Source organism: Chelonia mydas, chromosome 1, assembly GCF_015237465.2.
Source record: "Chelonia mydas isolate rCheMyd1 chromosome 1, rCheMyd1.pri.v2, whole genome shotgun sequence".
Classification (NCBI taxonomy): domain Eukaryota; kingdom Metazoa; phylum Chordata; order Testudines; family Cheloniidae; genus Chelonia; species Chelonia mydas.
This window is the reverse complement of record NC_057849.1, coordinates 194,998,722-195,015,724: the sequence shown is the minus strand read 5'-3', so window position 1 is coordinate 195,015,724 and position 17,003 is coordinate 194,998,722. Positions and strand designations below refer to the sequence as shown.

The following is a 17,003-nucleotide window of genomic DNA, read 5'->3' as shown; positions in this document are numbered from 1 at the left end:
AGGGTGGGCTGGCAGTCCCCCTATCAGCTCCCCGCTCCCCTAAGTTCCCTGGGTGGCAGCTGCCCATCAGGCTATCAGTTGCCGGCAGTTCAGCTGTCCCTCTCCCCACTGCCATGTGGTGCTTCTGCCTTGGAGCTGCTCCCCGGAGCGTCTTGCTTGCTGTGGGTGGGTGGGGTGGGGACTGTCAGGATGTTCCCCTCCCCCCTGCACCCCGCTTACCCCATCTTCCATAGAGTGGGGGGCGGGGCTCAGGACAGAGGGAGCTTCCTGGCAGCAGCTGCTATCTCAGCTTACTGATCTACTTAACAAGGCAGTGTACTTAAAGGGGCAATGCGCATCATACACACACACACTCTGTGTCTGTCTGCCATGCTGTCTTCCCTCCCTCTATTTGTGCTGCCTTGTAGAGTGTGAGGCTACATTAACAACAGTGAGTTAACCCTTGCGGGCTCAGCCAATTGCTAGGTCGTCATTTAGCAGTAAGGCATTCCCTGGGAAATATCCCACCCTCTGACTTCACCATCTCAACCAAGCTTCACAAACATCATCGCTGTGTACCAGTATTAAATTGATTGTTTTAAAGCTTATACTGTGTGTGTGTGTGTATGTGTGTGTGTGTATATATATATATATATATATATATACATATATATAATTAGTCTTTTGTCTGGTGAAAAAAATTTCCCTGGAACCTAACCCCCCCCCCCCCCCATTTACATTAATTCTTAGGGGGAAATTGGATTTGCTTAACATCATTTCGCTTAAAGTTGCATTTTTCAGGAACATAACTACAACGTTAAGCAAGGAATTATTGTATAGAGAAATGTTTAAACCCCCTGCTTCCCCCCCCAAAAATAGGACTAAAGAAGATTTTCTTTTTTCCCCTTATTTGAATGAGAGAGAACTTGAGAGCAAATGGGACAGAAGAAGAGGGGAGCAAAAAGGAAAAGAGTGTGTGGTAGGAAAGAGCAAGAGGGTGGAGAAGAGGATGGGATGAATGGGAAGGAAGGAAATATGTTATTTTTCAGAGAAAAATACCAAAAGGGAAAATGAAGAAATGGGTAGAATGGATCAAAAATGGAAGGGGAGGAGGGGAATGAAGCAATAGAAGAAATCTTTTAAAAAGACAATTTTTAGCTTAACAAATTTTATTTATATTCCTTTGTACTTCTCAAGCAGCTCTTTCATATCTAAGTGAGAGGTAGCTTCTCCTCCCTGCTAAAACACAATACATGTAAGTTGCAGGTGGCAGGAATTTTACCCCTTCCTTGGGTTTCAGTTACACTCGTAAAAAGAAATCAAAATGAAATGCAAACTCCAGACCAGGCCTTCTCCCCAGGCTTGGATTTTTGCAGGGTTCCTCCCAGAGGACTGATCAGCCTACATCCTAGGTCCTTCCCACTTTATAGTAGATGCAGTAATAAGCTACTTGCAATAAAGTATGTTTGCTGTTTGTTTTCTACGAGGATGTCATCTGCTAAAGAATAGGGTTTTCAGGCAAACACTCCCAGCTTGTTATACTTGTTCTTCCTCTCCCACTCCCAAAGCCATGCACACAGCATACACTTTGATTTCCTCTCCACTGCATATTTCTTTTGGGATTCAACTTCCAAGGACTTCTGCAGCCATCAACGTCGCTTCTCGACAGATGCCCTTACAGCCTGAAGAATTCAGGAGATTTTTGTCTCCACTTTTACCAGAGACATAGTTTATTTCTCATACCATGTAATAAGGGTGTGATGCTCAGGAGTGCTGGTATGAAACTGGGATTTCATTTCCTGTTCACACTCATCTCATATGGATGGGTCAAAGTGCTAAAAGATGAATACCGTGTCACGTGAGAGTAGGCAATATCTATTGTCTCTCATGATCTCTGTTAGAAACTGCCATTTCTGGAGTGTGTAGGTTGGCTTTGGCTCAAGTCCTTCTCTAGACCCTTAGATTTCTAGAGGATCAGCCTGTAGAATCCTCAGAACCTATGAGGTAGTAGGAAAGACTACCTCCACACCTGTTCACATATGAGATTTGCAAAAAATTGCAGTGCTATTCCACCCCACCCCACCCCAGAGCTGGGGGCAGGGGAAGGATAGGTCAGTGGTTTGAGCATCCGCTTGCTAAACCCAGGGTTGTGAGTTCAATCCTTGAGGGGGCCATTTACAGATCTGGGGCAAAAATTGGGGATTGGTCCTGCCCTGAGCAGGGAATTGGACTAGATGACCTCCTGAGGTCCCTTCCAACCCTGATATTCTATGATGGGGGCAAATGCTGGTCAGTATTCACACACATTGAATGTGTGCCCATAACTCTGAAGACCTCTGACCTGTCTGTAGAATGGCTGAGGGGTCACTGTAGGTTTAGAAATGGGCAAATGGCTTATGTGACCCCTCCCTGTATAAAGATCCTAAATCCCCTACAAGGAGCACAGCATATCTCTTGTACCCAGAAGTCACCTACTACAGGACAGGCCCAACAAAGAAAATAACAGAACACCACTAGCCGTCACCTTCAGCCCCCCAACTAAAACCTCTCCAATGCATCATCAAGGATCTACAACCTACCCGTCGCTCTCACAAATCTTGGGAGACAGGCCAGTCCTTGCCTACAGACGGCCCCCTAACCTGAAGCAAATACTCACCAGCAACCACACACCACACAACAGAACCACTAACCCAGGAACCTATCCTTGCAACAAAGCCCGTTGCCAACTGTGTCCACATATCTATTCAGGGGACACCATCATAGGGCTAATCACATCAGCCACACCATCAGGGGCTCATTCACCTGCACATCTACCAATGTGATATACGCCATCATGTGCCAGCAATGCCCTTCTGCCATGTACATTGGTCAAACTGGACAGTCTCTACGTAAAAGAATAAATGGACACAAATCAGATGTCAAGAATTATAACATTCATAAACCAGTTGGAGAACACTTCAATCTCTCTGGTCACTCGATTTCTGACCTAAAAGTGGCAATTCTTCAACAAAAAGACTTCAGAAACAGACTCCAAGGAGAGACTGCTGAATTGGAATTAATTTGCAAACTGGATACAATTAACTTAGGCTTGAATAGAGCCTGGGAGTGGATGGGTCATTACACAAAGTAAAACTATTTCCCCTTGTTTATCCCCCCCCCCCCCCCCCACTGTTCCTCAGACGTTCTTGTTAACTGCTGGAAATGGCCCACCTTGATTATCACTACAAAGGGTTTTCTTCCCCCACCACTCTCCTGCTGGTAATAGCTCATCTTAAGCTATCACTCTCCTTACAGTGTGCATGATAAACACCCATTTTTTCATGTTGTGTGTGTATATAAATCTCCTCACTATATTTTCCACTGAATGGATCCGATGAAGTGAGCTGTAGCTCACGAAAGCTTATGCTCAAATAAATTGGTTAGTCTCTAAGGTGCCACAAGTACTCCTTTTCTTTTTGAGTATAATTCTAGTTATTTGTATCATAGTGTATCTTTTCCTATTAGACATGTCAGGTCCTCACCTTCTCTTTGATAGAGGGCTCTGGCAAGTTTTTGGAAGAACAGAATGTGATGCTACATTAGGTGACAAAAGCCTTCGGGTGCAGTCAGAGCTATGGTTGATATCTGTAGTTATCTTTTCCAAGACGCGAAAGTCCTCCAGGAACAAGAGACTTGAGAATGTGATGTTTTTTAAACTGAAATATAAAGAAATAAGCAGGCAAAAGAAGCAACCTTTGAATATCATTAAAGGAGCAGTAAAGAGTAAATAATGTTTGATGGGACTTGGCAATAAAGCTCAAATATTAACTTTTTAGATTATTTTCTCAGTAATGGTCATAATAAAACAGGTTTTTGTGTTAGAGGCACAAAGGGTAGGAGCAAGATATTTATTTTCTAAAACTGTCACTAGCACAAATGTCGGTCCATGTATAGGAGCCCTGGTGTTATCTAGATATTGTAATGAACAGTAGTGGAAAAATTATGAATGTGACCTTGCTTTCATTATTTTACTATTACTTATAAAACAAAAGGCTGAATTAACTGCAGGTTTGAAATGCTCTGAGAGATGTGTTCATTTTTCTATCTACACTGTCTATAAGTGACCTCCTTTTGATAAAAATAAAAATAAAATAAAAATTCTGATAATACTCCCCTGGAATCTTTTTCTGCAATTAAGTAGAAATAATACAGAACACACTAGTCCATGCCAGGGCCACAATCACTAAAGGTCTTATGTAAACATTTTAAATCAGTATCAAATCTTACAGGAAATAACAATTTGCAGGTGGCGATGACCAAATATGTGCCAGGAAGTGACTGGCTACTGTGTTTGAAGGATGAATTGAATCCCGGTTGCTCTGAATAGCAGAAAGTAGTCAATCTAGCCTAAAGAAAAAGTGCTTCCTAATTTCATTGAATGTTTCACATCCAAAGTATCTAAGTCCTGTGAGCTATAATCATGCCTGTAGGGTAGGGCAGTATCTGTATCTGAGTGACAAAACCAACCCTAGTGTCTTCCATACTAGGAACCCACAATAAACTGTTTTATGTTTATAAAGCGATACACATATACATTGTATGTTACTCCGGAAGACGTATGGAAATGTGTGAGAGGAGAAGGCAGCAAGGTGGCAGCAGCACCCAGAAATCTGCCCTACTAGAATTTGTTCCTGAGGGAGGGCGCTTAGAAAAAAGTACAGCGATCATCCAGGAATCTAAATACTAAGAAAAATATAATTATCATAAATGATTAAGCATTTCTAGCTGTAGAGCTGTCTTTTTTTCACAGTTGTCAGGATGGCCGAGCGGTCTAAGGCGCTGCGTTCAGGTCGCAGTCTCCTCTGGAGGCGTGGGTTCGAATCCCACTTCTGACAACATACTTCTCTTTTCTTGAATTTGCTCTCTGAAGCAAAAATCTCAATTTATTCTAAGGTTTCAAATATTTTGACGATAAAAATCTGTCACTCTAGAAGTGCGATTTAATATTTTCATCCACAGTCTTTAAAATCTGCACATCAAGAGTCGCTGGCTGAAGGAACTTAGTTGATGTAAATTAAGAAAAGTTCCCGGCGAAGCTCAGAACCGGCATGCAGCATCTGTTCTAATGCCTCACATTCTTGCTTTTGTTTTCCATTGAATTTGTGGGCTTCCCTTTGTCATCTTTGGAGAGGTTAAAGTAACACAATCCTCCCAACAGAGCCTCTCGCCAGGACTCTTATTTTAGAGTCAAATTTTCTTGGTGTCATGAATGATAAATTTATTATGAGGATTTTGAGAAGGGCCTCTAGAACTGCTTACTTCTGTGTCAAGGGCTGGAGGAAATAAATCTACAGGTAGCAAAAATAGAATTAGCTGAAAATGTTACGTAGTCGGCAGGATTCGAACCTGCGCGGGGAGACCCCAATGGATTTCTAGTCCATCGCCTTAACCACTCGGCCACGACTACTTACTGCGTAGGGTTAATTGCTTCTTTCTAGGTGGTTAGTCAGGGACTTTAAGGGCTAAATTCTTCTAGTATTTTTGCCCCATCCCCAGGCTGTATTAGTGTATGAACATTAAATGCCCTGCATTCTAAACACCCTTCACTAAGCTTTTCTCACAAACCCTTACAAGAGAATTGAGCCATCTCCCGCTGTCAACCACTATTGCTGTCCCCCAGCACTGTTGGTACCTAATTGTGCTCATTCAAGTCGTGTGTGTGGGTTCATTTATTTCCTCAGAAACATGGTCTCCAAAGCGTTATTTAAATGTTTGAAGTTTAATAAAATGACCCAGAAAATCCTTACCTAATGGCACAGACACTTCAACCTTTACCCTGGGGGAACGTGCTTGAGACAATGTTGCTCTCCTGAACTACACACATGTGAAGTCAATTGCTATGACTGGCCGGTTAGCTCAGTTGGTTAGAGCGTGGTGCTAATAACGCCAAGGTCGCGGGTTCGATCCCCGTACGGGCCACACGCCTTTTGCGCTTCTGGCACTCGCCCTTGCAAGGAAGGAAGGAAACCCTTTTCATTTACCTTTAGGGGCTGGAGGAAACAAGCTTCTCCATGGAACAAAAAGGACAAACCAAAACGTCTCCCCCTGCAAGTCACCTCAATGCTGCCCTTAACCGACTAACCAGAGAAAGTGTGAAAGCGAGAGCGCAGAGCGGTCACTCTGATCCCATCTCTGCCGCGGGACCAGGTTAGGAGTTTAGTAAAGCAGGCTCCGCTCTGGAAATAATTCACCTACTTTAGCTCCCAGCAGCGTTTAGCCCCGAAAATCACCATTCACTCTGCCAGCCGGGACTGGGACTGGGAGGGGAAAGGGGGTCATTGCCCAGCCCACTGCACCTCCCGCGGGCCCCCGCAACACAGCCAGGGACCCTCCAGCTGCGGTGACGGGAAGGGGCTAAGCTGGCACTGTGCGTGCTGCCCGAGCCCCTGCGCGAGCTGAGGCACTTGTACCCAGCCAGCGCGCGCAGACCTGGGGGGTCTGTCACTGCTGCAGAGCCGGGACAGGATTCTTTACCCCGGCGTCTTGCACCTCAAACGTCTGACGGTTTCCTTTGTCCTTTTTGTTCCATGGAGAAGCTTGTTTCCTCCAGTCCCTAAAGGTAAATGAAAAGGGTTTCCTTCCTTCCTTGCAAGGGCGAGTGCCAGAAGCGCAAAAGGTGTGTGGCCCGTACGGGGATCGAACCCGCGACCTTGGCGTTATTAGCACCACGCTCTAACCAACTGAGCTAACCGGCCAGCCATACAACGCGCTCTGTAGGTTTCCGCCATGAAGACAGCCACGCTATCACGGGCGACTCCTCATTCCGCGTCACTTCGTGCAACCAAAGCCGCTTTGTTAACCCTTTGAGGACAGGGCTGTTGACGGGAGAAGCAAAACGGCTCACACAACTGACAAGAGGTCCGGGCTCACAGGTCAGGACAGCATTTCGGGGGCGATGGCAGGGGGCAGGAGCTCAGCCCCTCTGAACTCCCTTTATAGCTGCTTTGAAATGACCTTTCTTTTAAAAAAGCACATTCCTGATTTGTTCTGAAAGCGGACACGTCAGTAATTTCCTTCAGCGTGTTTCTGGCCGGCCACTCTATGAAAGTCCCGCAAGCCAAGCTGGGAGCCCGACAGCCCGGAGCGCCTTCCAGGCACATGGCCCGGAGGCAGCCGGGCTTTCCGAAGAGCAGGGCGCCGACACCTCGCGCGGGCTCCAGCAAGGCCCCAGGGACCCTGGAACGCCAGGACTGGGAGGAAGGCGCGGAGCTCGCCCTGGACACGCTGCCCGAGCGCCTTTGTAAGGCGAGGCGCCTGCACCCGGCAAGCAAGCGCGGCCTTGAGGCGGGGGTGCCAGCCGACTGCTGCAGAGCGGGGAAAGGGGGCTTGTCACGCCGTGTAGAGGCACAAACGGCGGCCCTCCAATTTTGCTAAAAGTAGCCGCTTCTACGAGGCACATACGGCCTTTTGGCTACCCCCTCCGAACTTGCGACCACCTGGTGCGGGGGCATTGAATCCGGAGGGGTGGGGGACAGCCGCCAGAATTTGCTACCTCCTTGCACATTTGCGATTTTATGTCATCGATTACCGAGGTGCGCTGTCTCATTTTGTGTGCGAGTATGTCTCAAGGGAGGTGAGACTTTGGGGTACGGAGGGCAGACACGATCCCAATTTGATACCACAGTGGCCCATTTCATTTGCTACCGCCTTGCTAATTTGCAACTGATGTATTTGATTATTGAGGTATGCTGTCTAATTTTGTGTGCGAAGGGAGGTGAGATGCTGGGGTACAGCGCACAGACAACACCCAGTCAAAGGGCTACTTCCCGTGGTAGCAAATTGTGCCAAAAATGAAGCCAATCGATCAGTACTTGCTACCCGCGATCCTGCCCCCCACTCCAGTGATAGCGAATTCGGAGGTTTGGGAGGAATCGGCAGAATTTGCTACCTCCCTTGCTAATTTCCGATTGATCTATTTGATGATTATTCAGGGGCGCGGTCTCATTTTGTGTGTGAGTATGTGTAAAGGGAGGTGAGACTTTTTCATCCCAATCAACCGGCATGGCAACCCCTGCACTGGGAGAAATCTCCAGGGAGCTATTACATCCCCCCTTTTTGCTGCCAGAGTGGTATCAAGAGGCTGATTAAGTGGATAAAGTCTCTTCCAGGGTGGCCTTAAAGCAACTGTATTCCAGGATAGAAACCCTCTTTTGAGATCCTGATGATGAAGGAAATGCCACTCTACCCCAAGCCCCTATATTTGCAAGCACACCAGGTGGCTCATCCCATGGGGTAACTATTACCCCGAGCTGAGCTCCCCGCAAAGCTGAGCCCACCCATACTGTCCCCTTTGTGTCGTCACACCGGTGTCTTCCCACACAAACTTCTCTGTTCCTCCTTCCCCTCCCACTGTGTCACTGACAGGTGGACATTGAGCAAAGTCCCCATCCCGCTCCAAACAGGGCCTACAGTGGTGCGACCTGCACTTGGAAACTCCGCTTTCTTCCACCTGCTGCTGAGCATTCCATGGGATGCCAACATGGTCAAGTTGTTTGTAAATCTGCTCACCTCCAAGCCCCCTCCAAGTGTCATGGTGTGTCGTGCTCCACATTGCGCGAAGGAATAAAGTAAATAAGAAAAAAAAAATGGAGCGGCGAAGACGCTTGTGCTTAACTTGGGGTGCTGCTGTTGTTACACGGAAAGCCGTGAAGACTGGTGAAAGAGCAAGGAGCGCTGTTGCATAGCGTGGATTATAAAGCCCAGTCACATGGGCAAAGCAGGTCTCTTGGAACACGGCGCAAATTCAAAAAACAATTTCACTCCTCCCGAGTCCAGTGGAAAGAAACTATAATATCAGCAGCTGTACCTCATCATATAGGCTGGTGAGGTGGGAGGAGCTGTGTAGCCCCCAAAGGTGGCCTTTGCTGGGCAAGAGCATGCGAGGAGGGCCAGGGCTTTTCCCAGGGCTGTTGCTACAGCCAAAGCATTTAGGAAGCTGATGAGAGCAAGGGGTGTTATTGCCTGGTGGGGCCCATGGTATGGTGTACGCTGCCCGTAGCTGGTCCCTTGGTGCTCCCTGCAGTGGCTAACCTTAGAATCATAGAATCGTAGAATATCAGGGTTGGAAGGGACCTCAGGAGGTCATCTAGTCCAACCCCCTGCTCAAAGCAGGACCGATCTCCGACTAAATCATCCCAGCCAGGGCTTTGTCAAGCCTGACCTTAAAAACTTCTAAGGAAGGAGATTCCACAACCTGCCTAGGTAACGCATTCCAGTGTTTCACCACCCTCCTAGTGAAAAAGTTTTTCCTAATATCCAACCTAAACCTCCCGCACTGCAACTTGAGACCATTACTCCTTGTTCTGTCATCTGCCACCACTGAGGACAGTCCAGAGCCATCCTCTTTGGAACCCCCTTTCAGGTAGTTGAAAGCAGCTATCAACTCGCCCCTCATTCTTCTCTTCCGCAGTCTAAACATCCCCAGTTCCCTCAGCCTCTCCTCATAACTGATGTGTTCCAGCCCCCTAATCATTTTTGTTGCCCTCTGCTGGACTCTTTCCAATTTTTCCACATCCTTCTTGTAGTGTGGGGCCCAAAACTGGACACAGTACTCCAGATGAGGCCTCACCAGTGTCGAACAGAGGGGAACGATCACATCCCTCGATCTGCTGGCAGTGCCCCTACTTATACACCCCAAAATGCCATTGGCCTTCTTGGCAACAAGGGCACACTGTTGACTCATATCCAGTTTCTCGTCCACTATAACCCCTAGGTCCTTTTCTGCAGAACTGCTGCCTAGCCATTCGGTCCCCAGTCTGTAGCGATGCACTGCATTCTTCCGTCCTAAGTGCAGGACTCTGCACTTGTCCTTGTTGAACCTCATCAGATTTCTTTTGGCCCAATCCTCCAATTTGTCTAGGTCCCTCTGTATCCTATCCCTACACTCCAGCGTATCTACCTCTCCTCCCAGTTTAGTGTCATCTGCAAACTTGCTGAGGGTGCAATCCACACCATCCTCCAGATCATTTATGAAGATATTGAACAAAACCGGCCCCAGGACCGACCCTGCGGGCACTCCACTTGATACCGGCTGCCAACTAGACATGGAGCCATTGATCACTACCCGTTGAGCCCAGCAATCTAGCCAGCTTTCTATCCACCTTATAGTCCATTCATCCAGCCCATACTTCTTTAACTTGCTGACAAGAATACTGTGGGAGACCGTGTCAAAAGCTTTGCTAAAGTCAAGGAACAACACGTTCACTGCTTTCCCTTCATCCACAGAACCAGTTATCTCATCATAGAAGGCAATTAGATTAGTCAGGCATGACTTGCCCTTGATGAATCCATGCTGACTGTTCCTGATCACTTTCCTCTCCTCTAAGTGCTTCAGAATTGATTCCTTGAGGACCTGCGCCATGATTTTTCTGGGGACTGAGGTGAGGCTGACTGGCCTGTAGTTCCCAGGATCCTCCTTCTTCCCTTTTTTAAAGATGGGCACTACATTAGCCTTTTTCCAGTCGTCCGGGACTTCCCCATATCGCCACGAGTTTTCGAAGATAATGGCCAATGGCTCTGCAATCACAGCCGCCAACTCCTTGAGCACTCTCGGATGCAACGCATCCAGCCCCATGGACTTGTGCACCTCCAGCTTTTCTAAATAGTCCCGAACCACTTCTTTCTCCACAGAGGGCTCCTCACCTCTTCCCCATGCTGTGCTGCCCAGTGCAGTAGTCTGGGAGCTGACCTTGTTCGTGAAGACAGAGGCAAAAAAAGCATTGAGTACATTAGCTTTTTCCACATCCTCTGAACTAGGTTGCCTCCCTCATTCAGTAAGGGGCCCACACTATCCTTGACTTTCTTCTTGTTGCTAACATACCTGAAGAAACCCTTCTTGTTACTCTTAACATCTCTTGCTAGCTGCAACTCCAGGTGTGATTTGGCCTTCCTGATTTCACTCCTGCATGCCCGAGCAATATTTTTATACTCATCCCTGGTCATTTGTCTAATCTTCCACTTCTTGTAAGCTTCTTTTTTGTGTTTAAGATCAGCAAGGATTTCACTGTTAAGCCAAGCTGGTCGACTGTCATATTTACTATTCTTTCCACACATCGGGATGGTTTGTCCCTGTAACCTCAATAAGGACTCTTTAATCCTTGCTATGGTATGGTGTACACTGCCCGTAGCTGGTCCCTTGGTGCCCCGTGCAGAAACTAACCTTGCTCCTTTCCTTGTTAGTATAGTGGTGAGTATTCCCGCCTGTCACATGGGATACCGGGGTTCAATACCCCGATGGGGAGGGTGACCCCTTTTTGAATGGGGGACAAAGAAATGCCGAGCCCGGCCAGCACATTCCTTGCCGCCTCCTTCTATGGCGACTTCCGTTTACACCCCCCAGTGCTGATCTTCACCTCCAGGGAGACAATTACCTCGCATGGCCACCCCCGCCTGCGTGCCCCAGCGAAAGCCTCTACATGGCCTTCCGCCACTGGGCCCAGCTTCAGGACCTGCACGTTTCAGAGCGGCAAAAGGAAATACGCTGGCCAGGGGCATGAGGACAATGGCCCAGCCAAACGGGGAGGGACCTGGTCAAGGGGTGGAGGAAGAGAGAAAAACAGACAGGCATCGGGCTGCCCTCCTGTCTTTTTTCCTTTTGTTATGATTTTACCTGTGACAGCAATGGGGAGGCTTGAGAAATATCTGTGGCCGCGGGTGACGTCGGTGGCCTCCCCGAGAGCGCAGAGCTGAGCATTTTCCGCTCAGCTGTGGCATCAGCCAGCAGCTGGCCGTGATCGTATAGTGGTTAGTACTCTGCGCCGTGGCCGCAGCAACCTCGGTTCGAATCCGAGTCACGGCATCCCTTTTTGGTGGGGGGTACCCGGCCGCACGCCCAGTGGCTCAGCCTGATTGCGTCCATTTGCAAAGAGAGCCGGCAGCTGGTCCCTAGTTTCTGCTTGGAAAGGAAAGTCCATGAGGTACACCCATGAGCAAAAGAGTAAGAGGAATTCTTCCTGGGTGCCAGCGTCCAAAAGCAGCGTATTCCACCCCGGAAACCGTGGTGTTTCAAATGTCCGGCCACTGCGCGTTGAAAGGAAGGATCTGCGGGCCTGAGAAGCTGCAGCCCTCCAGAGGCTCTTCAAAAGCCAAAGGGGCCATGGGTGAGTTTGTGATTTGTGAGTCTGAGGAGTGCGTGAAGTGTGGAAGCGGGAGGGTAGAGAGACCCGGTTGTGAGAGGAAAAAGGTGCTGGGCAGCTCGTCGGTGAGGGCAAGGTCCCAGGCAGGTGTTGTGGGAGGAGCTGTGTAGCCCCCAAAGGCGGCCTGCTGGGCAAGAGCATGCGAGCAGGGCCAGGACTTTTCCCAGGGCTGTTGCTGCAGCCAAAGCCTTTAGGAAGCTGATGAGAGCAAGGGGTGTTGTTGCCTGGTGGGGCCCATGGTATGGTGTACACTGCCCTTAGCAGGTTCCTTGGTGCTCTGTGCAGTGGCCAGCCTTGCCCCTTTCCTCGTTAGTATAGTGGTGAGTATCCCCGCCTGTCACGCGGGAGACCGGGATTTGATTCCCCGACGGGGAGGGTGACCCCTTTTTGAATGGGGGACAAAGAAATGCCGAGCCCGGGCAGCACATTCCTCGCCGCCTCCTTCTATGGCGCCTTCCGTTCACACTCCACAGTGCTGATCTTCACCTCCAGCGAGACAATTACATCGCAAGGCCACCCCCGCCTGCTTGCCCCAGCGAAAGCCTCTACATGGCCTTCCGCCATTAGGCCCAGCTTCAGGACCTGCACGTGGGGGCACGTTTCAGAGTGGGAAAAGGAAATACGCTGGCCAGGGGCATGAGGACAATGGCCCAGCCAAATGGGAAGGGACCTGGTCAAGGGGCGGAGGAAGAGAGAAAAACAGACAGGCATCGGGCTGCCCTCCTGTCTTTTTTCCTTTTGTTACAATTTTACGTATGACAGCAATGGGGAGGCTTGAGAAATATCTGTGGCCGCGGGTGAGGTCGGTGGCCTCCCCGAGAGCGCAGAGCTGAGCATTTTCCGCTCAGCTGTGGCATCAGCCAGCAGCTGGCCGTGATCGTATAGTGGTTAGTACTCTGCGCCGTGGCCGCAGCAACCTCGGTTCGAATCCGAGTCACGGCATCCCTTTTTGGTGGGGGATACCCGGCCGCACGCCCAGTGGCTCAGCCTGATTGCGTCCATTTGCAAAGAGAGCCGGCAGCTGGTCCCTAGTTTCTGCTTGGAAAGGAAAGTCCATGAGGTACACCCATGAGCAAAAGAGTAAGAGGAATTCTTCCTGGGTGCCAGCGTCCAAAAGCAGCGTATTCCACCCCGGAAACCGTGGTGTTTCAAATGTCCGGCCACTGCGCGTTGAAAGGAAGGATCTGCGGGCCTGAGAAGCTGCAGCCCTCCAGAGGCTCTTCAAAAGCCAAAGGGGCCATGGGTGAGTTTGTGATTTGTGAGTCTGAGGAGTGCGTGAAGTGTGGAAGCGGGAGGGTAGAGAGACCCGGGTGTGAGAGGAAAAAGGTGCTGGGCAGCTCGCCGGTGAGGGCAAGGTCCCAGGCAGGTGTTGTGGGAGGAGCTGTGTAGCCCCCAAAGGCGGCCTGCTGGGCAAGAGCATGCGAGGAGGGCCAGGACTTTTCCCAGGGCTGTTGCTGCAGCCAAAGCCTTTAGGAAGCTGATGAGAGCAAGGGGTGTTGTTGCCTGGTGGGGCCCATGGTATAGTGTACGCTGCCCTTAGCAGGTTCCTTGGTGCTCTGTGCAGTGGCCAGCCTTGCCCCTTTCCTCGTTAGTATAGTGGTGAGTATCCCCGCCTGTCACGCGGGAGACCGGGATTTGATTCCCCGACGGGGAGGGTGACCCCTTTTTGAATGGGGGACAAAGAAATGCCCAGCCCGGGCAGCACATTCCTCGCCATCTCCTTCTATGGCGCCTTCCGTTCACACCCCGCAGTGCTGATCTTCACCTCCAGCGAGACAATTACATCGCAAGGCCACCCCCGCCTGCTTGCCCCAGCGAAAGCCTCTACATGGCCTTCCGCCATTGGGCCCAGCTTCAGGACCTGCACGTGGGGGCACGTTTCAGAGTGGGAAAAGGAAATACGCTGGCCAGGAGCATGAGGACAATGGCCCAGCCAAACGGGGAGGGACCTGGTCAAGGGGCGGAGGAAGAGAGAAAAACAGACAGGCATCAGGCTGCCCTCCTGTCTTTTTTCCTTTTGTTACAATTTTACCTGTGACAGCAATGGGGAGGCTTGAGAAATACCTGTGGCCGCGGGTGAGGTCGGTGGCCTCCCCGAGAGCGCAGAGCTGAACATTTTCCGCTCAGCTGTGGCATCAGCCAGCAGCTGGCCGTGATCGTATAGTGGTTAGTACTCTGCGCCGTGGCCGCAGCAACCTCGGTTCGAATCCGAGTCACGGCATCCCTTTTTGGTGGGGGGTACCCGGCCGCACGCCCAGTGGCTCAGCCTGATTGCGTCCATTTGCAAAGAGAGCCAGCAGCTGGTCCCTAGTTTCTGCTTGGAAAGGAAAGTCCATGAGGTACATCCATGAGCAAAAGAGTAAGAGGAATTCTTCCTGGGTGCCAGCATCCAAAAGCAGCGTATTCCACCCCGGAAACTGCGGTGTTTCGAATGTCCGGCTACTGCGCGTTGAAAGGAAGGATCTGTGGGCCTGAGAAGCTGCAGCCCTCCAGAGGCTCCTCAAAAGCCAAAGGGGCCATGGGTGAGTTTGTGATTTGTGAGTCTGAGGAGTGCGTGAAGTGTGGAAGCGGGAGGGTAGAGAGACCCGGTTGTGAGAGGAAAAAGGTGCTGGGCAGCTCGCCGGTGAGGGCAAGGTCCCAGGCAGGTGTTGTGGGAGGAGCTGTGTAGCCCCCAAAGGCGGCCTGCTGGGCAAGAGCATGCGAGGAGGGCCAGGGCTTTTCCCAGGGCTGTTGCTGCAGCCAAAGCCTTTAGGAAGCTGATGAGAGCAAGGGGTGTTGTTGCCTGGTGGGGCCCAGGGTATGGTGTACGCTGCCCTTAGTAGGTTCCTTGGTGCTCTGTGCAGTGGCCAGCCCTGCCCCTTTCCTCGTTAGTATAGTGGTGAGTATCCCCGCCTGTCACGCGGGAGACCGGGGTTCGATTCCCCAACGGGGAGGGTGACCCCTTTTTGAATGGGGGACAAAGAAATGCCCAGCCCGGCCTCCACATTCCTCGCCATCTCCTTCTATGGCGACTTCCGTTCACACCCCGCAGTGCTGATCTTCACCTCCAGCGAGACAATTACCTCGCATGGCCACCCCCGCCGGCTTGCCCCAGGGAACGCCTCTACATGGCCTTCCGCCACTGGGCCCAGCTTCAGGACCTGCACGTGGGGGCACGTTTCAGAGCGGCAAAAGGAAATACGCTGGCCAGGGGCATGAGGACAATGGCCCAGCCAAACGGGGAGGGACCTGGTCAAGGGGCGGAGGAAGAGAGAAAAACAGACAGGCATCAGGCTGCCCTCCTGTCTTTTTTCCTTTTGTTACAATTTTACCTGTGACAGCAATGGGGAGGCTTGAGAAATATCTGTGGCCGCGGGTGAGGTCGGTGGCCTCCCCGAGAGCGCAGAGCTGAACATTTTCCGCTCAGCTGTGGCATCAGCCAGCAGCTGGCCGTGATCGTATAGTGGTTAGTACTCTGCGCCGTGGCCGCAGCAACCTCGGTTCGAATCCGAGTCACGGCATCCCTTTTTGGTGGGGGGTACCCGGCCGCACGCCCAGTGGCTCAGCCTGATTGCGTCCATTTGCAAAGAGAGCCGGCAGCTGGTCCCTAGTTTCTGCTTGGAAAGGAAAGTCCATGAGGTACACCCATGAGCAAAAGAGTAAGAGGAATTCTTCCTGGGCGCCAGCGTCCAAAAGCAGCGTATTCCACCCCGGAAACCGTGGTGTTTCGAATGTCCGGCCACTGCGCGTTGAAAGGAAGGATCTGCGGGCCTGAGAAGCTGCAGCCCTCCAGAGGCTCTTCAAAAGCCAAAGGGGCCATGGGTGAGTTTGTGATTTGTGAGTTTGAGGAGTGCGTGAAGTGTGGAAGCGGGAGGGTAGAGAGACCCGGGTGTGAGAGGAAAAAGGTGCTGGGCAGCTCGCCGGTGAGGGCAAGGTCCCAGGCAGGTGTTGTGGGAGGAGCTGTGTAGCCCCCAAAGGCGGCCTGCTGGGCAAGAGCATGCGAGGAGCGCCAGGGCTTTTCCCAGGGCTGTTGCTGCAGCCAAAGCCTTTAGGAAGCTGATGAGAGCAAGGGGTGTTGTTGCCTGGTGGGGCCCAGGGTATGGTGTACGCTGCCCTTAGTAGGTTCCTTGGTGCTCTGTGCAGTGGCCAGCCTTGCCCCTTTCCTCGTTAGTATAGTGGTGAGTATCCCCGCCTGTCACGCGGGAGACCGGGGTTCGATTCCCCGACGGGGAGGGTGACCCCTTTTTGAATGGGGGACAAAGAAATGCCGAGCCCGGGCAGCACATTCCTCGCCGCCTCCTTCTATGGCGACTTCCGTTCACACCCCGCAGTGCTGATCTTCACCTCCAGCGAGACAATTACCTCGCATGGCCACCCCCGCCGGCTTGCCCCAGGGAACGCCTCTACATGGCCTTCCGCCACTGGGCCCAGCTTCAGGACCTGCACGTGGGGGCACGTTTCAGAGCGGCAAAAGGAAATACGCTGGCCAGGGGCATGAGGACAATGGCCCAGCCAAACGGGGAGGGACCTGGTCAAGGGGCGGAGGAAGAGAGAAAAACAGACAGGCATCAGGCTGCCCTCCTGTCTTTTTTCCTTTTGTTACAATTTTACCTGTGACAGCAATGGGGAGGCTTGAGAAATACCTGTGGCCGCGGGTGAGGTCGGTGGCCTCCCCGAGAGCGCAGAGCTGAACATTTTCCGCTCAGCTGTGGCATCAGCCAGCAGCTGGCCGTGATCGTATAGTGGTTAGTACTCTGCGCCGTGGCCGCAGCAACCTCGGTTCGAATCCGAGTCACGGCATCCCTTTTTGGTGGGGGGTACCCGGCCGCACGCCCAGTGGCTCAGCCTGATTGCGTCCATTTGCAAAGAGAG

The 17,003-nt window shown here is 51.1% G+C and overlaps 11 non-coding genes across 11 annotated transcripts; 9 read left to right on the top strand and 2 right to left on the bottom strand.

Annotated features, from left to right (window-relative positions):
- Positions 1–4,770: 4,770 nt before the first annotated feature.
- TRNAL-CAG lies at positions 4,771–4,853 on the top strand. The gene has a single exon. It is a non-coding gene; the product is annotated as a tRNA-Leu (tRNA).
- A 490-nt stretch (positions 4,854–5,343) lies between these two features.
- Positions 5,344–5,425, bottom strand: TRNAS-AGA. The gene has a single exon. It is a non-coding gene; the product is annotated as a tRNA-Ser (tRNA).
- A 438-nt stretch (positions 5,426–5,863) lies between these two features.
- Positions 5,864–5,937, top strand: TRNAI-AAU. The gene has a single exon. It is a non-coding gene; the product is annotated as a tRNA-Ile (tRNA).
- A 702-nt stretch (positions 5,938–6,639) lies between these two features.
- Positions 6,640–6,713, bottom strand: TRNAI-AAU. The gene has a single exon. It is a non-coding gene; the product is annotated as a tRNA-Ile (tRNA).
- A 5,030-nt stretch (positions 6,714–11,743) lies between these two features.
- On the top strand, positions 11,744–11,815 carry TRNAH-GUG. The gene has a single exon. It is a non-coding gene; the product is annotated as a tRNA-His (tRNA).
- A 1,207-nt stretch (positions 11,816–13,022) lies between these two features.
- TRNAH-GUG lies at positions 13,023–13,094 on the top strand. Its single transcript has one exon. It is a non-coding gene; the product is annotated as a tRNA-His (tRNA).
- Positions 13,095–14,301: 1,207 nt separating this feature from the next.
- On the top strand, positions 14,302–14,373 carry TRNAH-GUG. The gene has a single exon. It is a non-coding gene; the product is annotated as a tRNA-His (tRNA).
- Positions 14,374–15,013: 640 nt separating this feature from the next.
- On the top strand, positions 15,014–15,085 carry TRNAD-GUC. Its single transcript has one exon. It is a non-coding gene; the product is annotated as a tRNA-Asp (tRNA).
- A 495-nt stretch (positions 15,086–15,580) lies between these two features.
- On the top strand, positions 15,581–15,652 carry TRNAH-GUG. Its single transcript has one exon. It is a non-coding gene; the product is annotated as a tRNA-His (tRNA).
- Positions 15,653–16,292: 640 nt separating this feature from the next.
- On the top strand, positions 16,293–16,364 carry TRNAD-GUC. Its single transcript has one exon. It is a non-coding gene; the product is annotated as a tRNA-Asp (tRNA).
- Positions 16,365–16,859: 495 nt separating this feature from the next.
- On the top strand, positions 16,860–16,931 carry TRNAH-GUG. The gene has a single exon. It is a non-coding gene; the product is annotated as a tRNA-His (tRNA).
- The last annotated feature ends 72 nt before the right edge of the window (positions 16,932–17,003 follow it).